The 11,029-nt window shown below is 45.4% G+C and overlaps 1 long non-coding RNA gene across 2 annotated transcripts; it reads right to left on the bottom strand.

Annotated features, from left to right (window-relative positions):
* Positions 1–4,909: 4,909 nt before the first annotated feature.
* Positions 4,910–8,762, bottom strand: LOC125613582. Of its 2 annotated transcripts, XR_007344145.1 has the most exons (4): positions 8,034–8,762; positions 7,735–7,958; positions 6,306–6,431; positions 4,910–5,863 (listed from the first exon to the last, which is right to left on the bottom strand). It is a non-coding gene; the product is annotated as an uncharacterized LOC125613582 (long non-coding RNA). The 2 variants fall into 2 exon arrangements; XR_007344141.1 differs by having other exon boundaries at positions 7,735–8,760.
* Positions 8,763–11,029: the final 2,267 nt, after the last annotated feature.

Genomic DNA, 11,029 nt, shown 5'->3' on the forward strand with positions numbered 1-11,029 from the left:
GTCCTCCTCCTCCTCCTCCTCTTCCTCCTCCTCCTCCTCCTCCTCTTCCTCCTCCTCCTCCTCCTCCTCTTCCTCCTCTTCCTCCTCTTCCTCCTCCTCCTCCTCCTCCTCTTCCTCCTCCTCCTCCTCCTCCTCCTCTTTCCCCTCCCCTCCTTCTTCTTCTTTTTGGTACCAGAGATTGAACCCAGGGGCGCTTAACCACTGAGCAACATTCCCAGCCCTTTTTATTTTTTTGTTTTAAGACAGGGTCTTGCTAAGTCCTTAGGGCCTTACTAAATTGCTGAGGTTAGTCTCAAACTTGTAATCCTCCTGCCTCAGCCTCCCAAGTTGCTGGGATTACAGACATGTAATCCATTTTAACATGCTCTTAAAATGCAATGTTCAGGCTTTTCTGAAGTCTAATTAAATACATTAGTCATAAAAAGAGATGTTTTTTGAAACAGTTATTGAGTGTCTAGTATCGTTATCATGTCTCAGAATTTTTGAATGCTAAGGTATGATGATATCTTACCCTTACATGAAGGTACTTCTGGGAGAAAATATCTGTATGCTTCAGAGATTCATGAGAATGTATGTAGGGGTGAGCCAGGTAGTGCACACCTGTGATCCCAGGGATTTGGGAGGCTGAGACAGGAAGACTGCAAGTTCAAAGCCAGCCTTAACAACTTATTGAGGCCCTAAGCAACTTAGGGAGACCCTGTTTCTAAATAAAATACAAAAAAGGGATGAGGATGTGGCTCAGTGGTTAAGTGCCCCTCGGTTCAATCCCCAGTAGAAAACAAAAAACAAAAAACAAGAACAACTACCTTCAGTAAAGGGGAAAATAGATAAAAATCTGTGGCAGATTTGTTGAATCTCAGTGATGAGTATATGGAATTGCATTGCTCTATTTTTCACATGCTTAACTTTTTTTTTTTTTTTTTTGGACAGGGTCTCACTGTGTTGCTATGTTGCTGGACTCACACTCCTGGATGCTGCTGGACTCACACTCCTGGATGCTGCTTCTCAGCTTCCCCAGTAGCTGAGACTACAGGCATGTGCCACCACACCCAGTAAAATAGTCTTTCCTCTGTGGTGTTGGATATTGAACCCAGGACCTTCACGTGCTAGGCAAGTGCGCTACCGCTGAGCTGCACCCTCAGTCCATCTGTTTTGTGTATGTTTGAAATTTTTCATAATCACGTAAAAGTTAAAAATGGATTAAACAATAGCAACAATAAAAATTAAATTTCTAGGTTTTTTCCCGCCTTTGGGGTACCAGAGATTGAACTCAGGGGCACTGGACTGTGGGAGGTGGTCGCTCTGAGTGACCAGCATTTTCCTTCCCTGATCGGTTAAGGCTCTGTTGGTCACTTCCAGGGATCTGGCCACATCAAAGCGGCCCTAGATGGCTTCCCTGATCCCTGAAGTCGCAGAATGTCGCAAAATGTGTCTTCATGCGTAGGTGTGCCTTCCTATATCCCCAGGGGTTGAATTACCTTACATGTCCTTGTAACCCTGTCCCTCTTGACCTTTTTTGTTTTTTTTGTTTTGTTTTGTTTTTTAATATTTATATTTTTTTGTCGAGACTTCTTGCCCGCAAGGAAGACGCAACACTCAGGAATCTTCTTTCAGTAGTTTATTTCAGGCCCTTGATAGTTCTTCTTCTCTCTCTCTCAGATGCCCCTCCCAGCCTTAATAAAGCATCTCAAGCCCCAATGCAAAGCAGCCACGTGGAGCTTTCTCATAGGGTGATGAAAAGTCATGCGCCAACTCTCCCAAATAAGGAGTTGTTTGTCACAGACCACAGCGGAGCCAGCGCCATCTTGTAATGGCGACCATAATTTGCATAAACGGCAGAAGCGGCTCACCACATTTTTTAATATTTATTTTTTAGTTTTCGCTGGACACAACATCTTTGTTTGTATGTGGTGCTGAGGATTGAACCCGGGCAGCACGCATGCCAGGCGAGCACACTACCGCTTGAGCCACATCCCCAGTCCCCCTCTTGACCTTTTTTGGATGGAAATTTCTAAAGAATGAGAGTTCCCCCAATAAAAGTCCACTCCTGAACGTGCTAGCTCTCTCTTGCCAGCCTCTCATGACATTCCTCGCTCTCCCATTTGGGGGGCTTGAGGCTGAGGACAGAGGAGCTATCCTGGGGCTTGAATCAAAGGTAGATTGAGTGTCTGTGTTTAATCTGGTGCCCTAGAAAATTCACTCGAGAGACCCTTAGTTTGGCTGCCCGCGGTGGTTGGGGGTGGCACTGGACCACTGAGCCGCAGCCCTATTTTGTATTTTATTTAGAGACAGGGTCTCACTGAGTTGCTTATTGCCTCACTTTTGCTGAGGCTGGCTTTGAACTTGTGATCCTCCTGCCTCAGCCTCCTGAGCTGCTGGGATTACAGGTGTGCACCATGGCGCCCGGCTCTAGGGTCATTTCTTTTTTATTTTTTTTTAATAATTTTTTAATATTTATTTTTTAGTATTCGGTGGACACACATCTTTGTTTGTATGTGTTGCTGGGGATCAAACCCAGGCCGCACGCATGCCAGGCAAGCGTGCTACTGCTTAAGCCACATCTCCAGCCCTCTAGAGTCATTTCTTACTACCCATTTCTTGTTCTCTTGTCTTAGGAGACAGGAGAAATTTATTTCCAGGTTGAGAATAAAGACTTGCTGAATTTTCAACAGGGATTTTGTAGAAGACAGAACAAGACGTTATGGTGTAAATGTCGATGGGGTTGTAAGAACTTTTCTTTAAAATCTTCAAGAGAAAAGTGAACACTAGTTTCTTGCTGGAGGAAGGATTTTGTAATGACCTGGCAGTCCACCCAGAGCTCTGCATGTCCGGGGGCATCAGAGGACAGGAGTGAGAAGTCTGGCTTTAGAAGCAGACAGGTAGGAGTTCCAGTCTCGACTTTGACCCTAAATTGGCCACAGCATCATTGATAAGCCACTCACCCTCCTTAAGCTTCTGTTTCCTTTATCAATGGGAGTAACAATAACCAGCTTGTACATAAGGTTCTATAAGGTGAGTTGAGCTATTTCTGTGCTTAGCACTTGGTAACTGTTCATTAACCATTAGCTAGTTTTGTTCTTACTATTGCACTTGGATCAGCAACATTTCTTTGTCATTATTATTAATTTATGTTTTGGAATATGACTTTGATAGTTTTCCTACAAAAAATAGGCATTCAGGAAACAGAGGAGATCCCACTCTAGAGAGGCTGGATGCAGCTCACACCACGTTATGGTTCTCTGTGATTCATGGGGGTCACACGGGCTCTCTCTTTACCACTACCATCTTGCAGATCTGTTTTAGGATCCACAGTAAAGAGAGGTCCTTGTACCTCACAATGAACACACTCGGACTATATATTTGGAATGTGATTCAAGTGTATTCTTAGAGAAAACAAGGAAGTAAAGAAAATGTGCATTCAAAAGGTGATTAAATATGCATTTTTAAAATGGGGAATTACAGAGGACAGGTCAGATACATATATATATATATATATATATATATATATATATATATNGTAGGGTTCAATCCTGAGTACCATGAGAAAAGAAAAAGTGTGTTGTGGGGGTGACCGTATCAGTTCATGTGACATAATGTGCTTTGAATGTGAGAGACTCGTCTTCTTCTCTCTGAGGATGCACCATCCACACACTGAGGGTCATACTTCACTAGGCTGTAGAGACCCTGTAAGAGACCCTGGAGGGAGAGGGACACAGTGAGCGGTGGGGTAAGGAGGGCCAGATGCCCACAGTGGCTGATGTAATCACAAACAAGGTCAAGAATTAGGAATCTCATGAGAAACCCCCATGCATGTTCTGTCATCTTTGTCCCAGTTCGTCCCAGCAGTCCTGTGCTCCAGGTAGATGTTCCTGATCCTTCATTTGTCACTTTAGAGACCTCCCATGTCTTCCTAGTTTAGACCCCCTCTTCGAGGCACAGTTACATCATTCCTAAATGTTCCTTAAAATCTCCTTTTCTTCACCACTGGACGCCCCATCCCCCACCCTTAGTGCCATGACCAACCCACCTGTGGCCTGCATCCATGGCTTTCAGGTGCCTGATGATTTTCTGTCTTTAACTGAAGTGTATTTGCCACTCAGTGAGACAAAATAAGAGCAACTGTCTCCCAAATGTCACAATAAAGCTAAAAATGGAGAAGGCACCATGGGACAGCCTGGGGTGTTAGATGTCCCAGCTTAGCTTCCAACAGGTTTATACATGCAAAAGGGTCCGTGCTCGGACCATAAAAGGCCCTGGCCGCCTGGACAGGTTAAGGCCTGGAGCGTGCATCTGCAGCAGTCATCCACCTGACCAGCCAGGGTGGGGCCAGGTTGAGTCCTTGGCCTTCTCTCTGCCCCTGACCAGATTTCAGCCTCAGATATGCTCCAGGAGATTACACAGGCCATGGAGATCACACCTACTTACCTGCCCTCTCTGCCTGCCCCTTCCCCATGTCTGTCCTGAGTCAGACCCCTGCCCAGGCTCCTCATCACTTTTCATCTCCTCATAGCATGCTCTGTGCAATCCCTTACCTGTGCCACACAGATGCAGTTGACTCCTGCCCACCCTTCCCCATGAGCTCTGGGCACAGCTGCCCATTGGAGCCCCTCCACCAGGATGGCACACAGGCATCTCAAATTCAGTGAGATCCAAATGGGATTCCTTAGAGACATCACCTGGATCAGCCATGAGGCATTCCTGAGGGTCTCCCAAGTCAAGAGGCTCTCAGCTTCTTCTCTTATTTGAGAATCCAGACAAATTAAAAATGAAGACTTGCCAAGGCAGGTTTCTATAATATATTTTATTATTTATTTATTTATTTTGAGAGAGGGAGAGTTTTTTAATATTTATTTTTTAGTTTTTGGTAGACACAACATCTTTATTTTATTTTTATGTGGAGCTGAGGATCGAACCTAGCGCCCTGCATATGCCAGGCAAGCGTGCTAATGCTTGAGCCACATCCCCAGCCCTCTATAATATATTTTAAATATTTACATTTAATAAATTAACACATTTTGACACACAATATAATACTACTTAACTGTGCTATTCACACATGATTTCAAAATCAATATACAGATGGTCCCTGATTCATGAGGGTTCAACTTACCATTTATCAACTTTACAATGGTGTGAAGGCAGTATGCACTCATTAAAAATTAAACTTTGAATTTTGATCTCTTCCCAAGAGAGTGAAATGCAGCACAACATTCCCCCATGATGCAGGGCAGAAGCAGCTGGCCACAGCTCCCAGCCGCCCCATGATCATGGGGATAAACAATGGATACTCTGCAGCATCCACACAGTATTCAAGAAATAAAAGGAAACACGCAAGTGTCTATTACAACAGGTGTGGTGTTTTTTTGGGCGGGGGATTGAACCCACAGCCTCGTGCATACAAAGCAAGCACTCTACCAACTGAACTATATCCCTAGCCCCTACAACACAGGTTTTTGGTAAGGTGATTGTACCCAACTGCATGATAATGTAAGAATTATGAGCATGTTTAAGGTAAGCTACACGAAGCTGTGATGTTTTCTAGTTTAGGCATATTACCACATTTTTGGCTTATGATATTTTCTATTTCTGATGGGTTTATTGGGATATAATCTGATCATAATGGGAGACATTTCATTTATTGGAGAAAGCATACAAGAGATCAGTGATGTTCCAAGAAGAGTTCAGTGGCCATAGGCTGAACTAATATCTCCTCCATCCCTTGAGATGCTTCATCAAGCAAAGACTCCTCTCCCTCCCTGCATTTTGTCCAGAGGAAGCTGGCTGCGTAGGTGACACGTATTCTTTCCACAGTGCCTTCAGTTCTGCTCCAGTCACCACTGACAGAGGGGTTTGATCTGTTAGGCTACAGAAGCAGTGACATCATCAGCATGAGCTTGCTTAGTTTGCTTGGGTGACCAGCATCCCAAGGAGCAACTGCTGTTCCTGCAAGAAAGTAGCTTTCTACAGAGAACACTAACTTGCCCCAGTTCCCAGTGCATATAAGAGAAAGCTAGGGTCCTTCAAGGTAATATGTATGTGGGCATTTCAGCCCAGGCTTGCTCTCGTTGTTCCTTTAATTTGGCCAGGTTTTTGGAAACAGAAAGAGGGTATTCAAGGACTCGTGTTTTACTGTCCCCCTTTTCTTAAGGCTAGTACAAGGATTAACACATATTAAGGCTTGGAATACAGAATGCACAAGGAGAGTGTAGGGAGAATAAAACCTGTGCCCAGCGTGACAGGGACCATTTCCCTTCATTCCTCTAGTCACAGCTGCATTAACTAGAAAAGTGGGTAGTCAGACTTACCTCCTAAATTGTGGTAAGGATCCAATTAGATAATAGACACGTAATGCACTCGGTGAGGCCTGGCTCCTTAGTCAGCTCCTAATGATACACTCAGAACTCCAAGGATATGAAGCTGATTTTTGCTACCTGAGGCAGAACAGGTGTTTTCATCATTTACTTATTTTTTCAGCATTAGGAATCGAACCCAGGGCCTTGGGCATATGTTCAAATGCTCTATCACTGAGCTACATCCCTAGTACCCCCTCCCATTTTTAAAAATTCTGAGACAGGGTCTCAATAAGTTGCCCAGGTTGGCCTTGAAATTGTGAGTTGCTGGAATTTCAAGTGTGCACCACCACACCTGGCTAGCCCTATGCTTTTAAAGACATATATATTTGTCAGGCACAGTGGGGCACACTTGTAATCCCACTGACTTGGGAGGGTGGGGCAGGAAGATTGCAACTTTGAGGCCAGCATCAGCAACTTAGCAAGGCCCTAAGCAACTTAGTGAGATGCTGTCTCAAAATTTTAAAACTATGAATAAAAAATTCTGGGGATGTAGCTCTGTAGTAAAGCGCCCCTTGGATTCAATCCCTAGTACAAAAAAAAAAAAGCATAAAACTAGGAACGCATTTGCCTAGCATGCATGAGGCCCTGGACTCAATCCCTAGGATCATTAAAATAAATAAATAAATACATAAATATGATTAAGATAGTACCCCAATTAAAAATCAAAAGCATTGACATGGCTTAAGGGCTTACAATCCTTGACAGGAGATGACATGAGAAAAATGAAAGCCAGAAGACAATGGAATGACTTTGTCAAAGGGATGAAAAAAATAAAAACTGAGCTTCACACCCAGGAATAATATCCTTCAAAGTGAAAGTGAAATAGAAATATTTGCAAACAGAAGCCAAGAGACTGTGTTGCCAGAAGATCCACACCATAAGAAAAAAAAAAAAGGAATTCACTCTTTAGGCCAAAGGAAGATGGTAGCATAGAAGAGAAGAATAAAGAGCACTGAATAAAGAAAATAGGTAGATAAATATCAGCACTTTAAACCAGCAATAATTATAACATGGGATTCAAAATACACTGGGATTGTGGCTCAGTGGTAGAGCGCTCGTCTAGCACGTGAGAGGCCCTGTGTTCGAGCCTCAGCACCACATAAAAATAAATAAAAAATAAAGGTATAAAAAAAAACACATGGAAGTAAAATGTAAGAGAGCAAAAGCACAAAAGGCAGCAGGTGCTTAATGAAGTTAAATGATTTTAAGATTCTACATTGTTCAAAGTGCAGTAAAGCCAGGTATGGTGGTGCACTCCTGAATCCCAGTGACTTGGAAGTCTGAGGCAGGAGGATCGTGAGTTCAAAGCCAGCCTCAGCAAAAGCAAGATGCTAAGCAACTCAGGGAAGCCCCCCTAAGGAGTACATGCATGGGAGTGTACCTCTATCCCTGTGTGCTTCTGGATTCTGGAAAGCATTTCTCTGAGGCCCAGCTGTTCCTCTCACCCAGGACAGCCTGGCTTCTTTGTGGTGAAATCTCTCCTCACCACAGGCACAGTTCAATAGCAACCACCATCTCTGGCACCTGGACACCACCACATGCAGCTCCCAGCTACACATATTTTTCATTTGATGTTAACAGCCACCCTGTGGGTAGGTGTAGCCCCTGTCCAGAACAGATTATGAAACCAGGGTCACTCTGGTGAATTGGGCTGGCACAAATGAATCACACAGAAAATACCTTTTTCGGGGCCATTCAGGGCAGCTTCTCCACCTCCAGCTCTAAGCTCCCACAAGGGAGTGAAGGGAAAAACACTGGAGGCTGGAGAGAGAGTGAGGGCGTGTCCTGAAGCCCTATTTATTGAGGGGAGCTGCTGGATAGAACATTCCATCCAAAAAAGGTCAGGGGTAGTATTACAAAGGAACAAGAAGGCAGCCCACTCCCACTGGGTAACACCCACTCCCAAAGCCTTACTCCCCTGCAGCACAGATGGGATCCACCTGTTTCCCCCACACAACAGAAACCAGTCTCCACATTTCCATCTCTCAGGGCTAAGGGTTTTCGGCTTCTATGTGGCAGCTCCCGACAGGTAGGTATTATTGCTCTATTTTTACAGACAAGGAAATACAAGACCAGAAATTATTTCATAGATGAGCAAATTGAGGTCAGACAGGGACTTGGCCAAAGTCTCACAGTGACAGGGACATAGTTGTAACTCCCACTCAGTGCTATGAACACACCCTTAGTCCATGCTGAAATGGATGCTGATTTGATTTTTAGGGCTGATACATGAGAAGCAAAACTCAAAGCAGGAAATGGCATTTCCTCCTGCATGCCCCTCTCTTCCTCTTTGTATCCTAAAACAGAAACTGGAAGCTCTGATTGGCCACTTCTGGAAAGAAAGCTCAGACTGGGTGCAGGCTGACAAAGCTGCCATTAGAGTGAGGAATCCATGTTCCTTGTTCCAGTGTCCTATAGGAAGAAGCTTCCAGGCACTTCCCAAAGCCTCTCAAAGCTTACTGAGCACCTATTGACCTATCCAGGATTAGACAACATGGTGTTGGTTTTTATTTTGTTTTTTTGGGATACTAGGGGTAGAACTCAGGGAGTACTCAACATCCCTAGCCCTATCTTGTATTTTATTTAGAGTTGCTTAGTGCCTCACTGTTCCTGAGGCTGGCCTTGAACTCTCAATCCTCCTGCCTCAGCCTGCTGAGTCGCTGGGATTACAGGCCTGCGCCACTGCTCCCAGCTTAGACAACAGAGTTTTGTTTTGTTTTTAATCTTTTTAGTTGTACATGGACACAATACCTTTATTTTGTTTATTTATTTTTATGTGGTGCTGAGGATCGAACCCAGGGCCTCACACGTGCAAGGCAAGCACTCTACCGCTGAGCCACAGCCCCAGTCCCACGACACAGTTTTGAGTGCCCAGGACTTACCACCCCTGAACCCATGGCAAACATTGCTAGTGGACCACAAGACTCCTTCCCACCAAGCCAGAGAAACAGTTCATCTTAATGCAGCAATTAAGGCGCCCCTTCCTCTCTTCAGTTGACCTCACTAGACCAAGATTTGAATAAGTGTGTGGGGGTGACAAAAGGCACCCAGAGACTTGAATGTTTCATGTGGAATTGTCTGGAAGTCCATGGAAGGTAGTGGGGCATCAGTACCTAGCCACTTAGTCTGAGCCTCAGACTCTGGCCCAGGAGAGATGAGGATAGTCACGAAAGCCCAGGCACGCATGGTCACTGTGGTTAGAAACGGAGTCACACCTTCCACCCCAAGAATCAGGTGTGCTTCGAGCCATAACTGGTGCAGGGCCTGCCTTCAGACAACCATGCATTCAGCTGTCCTGTTAGTTGTCAGGGGAAGGCCTTCCCTGATTCTGACCAGGCCTCTGAATGAGCACCCTTGGAGCCTCCCACCACTAAGTATTTGCCTAGATTTCAGTTTTACGTCAATTGGTGAGACAAATCAATTCCATCAATTATATCTCCCCTACCATTCTAGAAACTGCCAGGCCTAGTGAGGACTTTGTCTATTTTCTTCAATATTATGTTCCCAGAGTCCCCCAGTATGGTGGCTGGTTCATAAGGGTGCTTGATAAATGCATTTAATGAGTGAATAAATAAATGATAGGGAACAGGTTATTTATTTATTTATTTATTTATTTATTTATTTATTTATGGTACTGGAGATGGAGCGCAGGGCCTCTGCATGCCAGGCAAGCATTCTACCAGTGGGCCATACTTCCAGCCCTGTTATTTCCTTTTACGGGCAATAAAACAGAGGCCCAGACAGGAGGTCTGAGCTGCTCAACAGCAGACCAGGTGACTGCCTTCTGGCCCAGTTCCTGCAGAGGTAGCACCCAAGAAAATAAGGCCACACCCAGGGAGCCCTCCACTGTCTTCTGCTCACACTCTGCTCCTTAAAGGGAATTGCAGAGTCAGACCCCAGCCCCAGAAACAAGTCTAGTTTTGCAGGAAGGGATTCTAGCTCAAGAGTGGGGCAAGTGACAGCCTACTATTAAAAATAATAGCACTCTCAACTTATCAGACACGGTTCTTTCCCAATAACTCTTTGAGGAAGGTTTTATTACAGATGAAGAAACAGGCACAGGGAGGTAAGTGGTATGTATGCCAGAGACAGTGGCAGAGCCCACGTATTCCAGCCGGGACAGTTGGTTTCAGTCTCCACGCCTCCATCCCGAGTTGCCTCTGTACAGTCCTGCAGAACATCAGCACTGGCATCAGTAGTTACGTGCTCCTCTAGCTCTGAGTGCCAGGTGACCTTGCTTCCACATCAGTAGATGTGGATAATAGGTGTGGCTACCCTATTACATCGTTGGGAGATTAATACACGCAAAAGATTTAATACTGTGCCCTGCATACAGTAAGTGTTCAATAAATGTTAATTATTGATGTTATTGTCACAAGTGTTTCTGGGCCCAGGAGGGAGGGCTGCCGGCTGGTATTCTTGCCAGAGTACGCGTGAGGTCACCCTGCTGGCCAGGGCTGCTGAGTTCGTGGCCCGCCACACGCAGCCAAAAGCGCGCGCAGCAAGAGTTTGGGGTCTGAGTACTACGCCCCGCCCCGCCTAACTTTAAGAAAGAACGCCGGACGCGGGCGCAGGCGCAGACAGCGCAGGCCCCGGCCTCCAGCCACTGGTCCCGGGAGTCACACTCCAGCCCTCTGCCGGCCGCCAGCCAGCCCCCGACGCGCACGCGCATGGAG

This window comes from Marmota marmota, unplaced genomic scaffold (assembly GCF_001458135.2).
Source record: "Marmota marmota marmota unplaced genomic scaffold, marMar, whole genome shotgun sequence".
Taxonomy (NCBI): domain Eukaryota; kingdom Metazoa; phylum Chordata; class Mammalia; order Rodentia; family Sciuridae; genus Marmota; species Marmota marmota.